This window comes from Galeopterus variegatus, unplaced genomic scaffold, assembly GCF_000696425.1.
Source record: "Galeopterus variegatus unplaced genomic scaffold, G_variegatus-3.0.2 Scaffold5946, whole genome shotgun sequence".
Classification (NCBI taxonomy): Eukaryota; Metazoa; Chordata; class Mammalia; order Dermoptera; family Cynocephalidae; genus Galeopterus; species Galeopterus variegatus.
In genome coordinates this window covers 127,794-128,097 of record NW_007732057.1, presented here as the reverse complement: position 1 = coordinate 128,097, position 304 = coordinate 127,794, and positions in this window count along the sequence as shown.

Here is a 304-nt window from a genome sequence, read left to right as displayed (position 1 = left end):
CTAAACACTTTCTCAGTATAAATTTTTAATGACATTTTGCTAGTATTTGATGTGTAATAACTTTTTAAAAATTTGAGCTCTCCAGTGATGAAAATTTTTAAATTTATTGTTTAAATGAGTTTATATTTTATTTAAACAAATAAAAATTATTTACTCCCTTTTGTCTAAATTGAGACACCTGCCTTAACAACAAGGCAGAACATTTGAAATAGTCTTTTTTAGAAAAACTGATTTGCTATCACGTGTAAGAGCTTATCACCTGGTTGGTTGGTTGGGTTTTTTTGTTTGTTTTTTCTTTGAAATC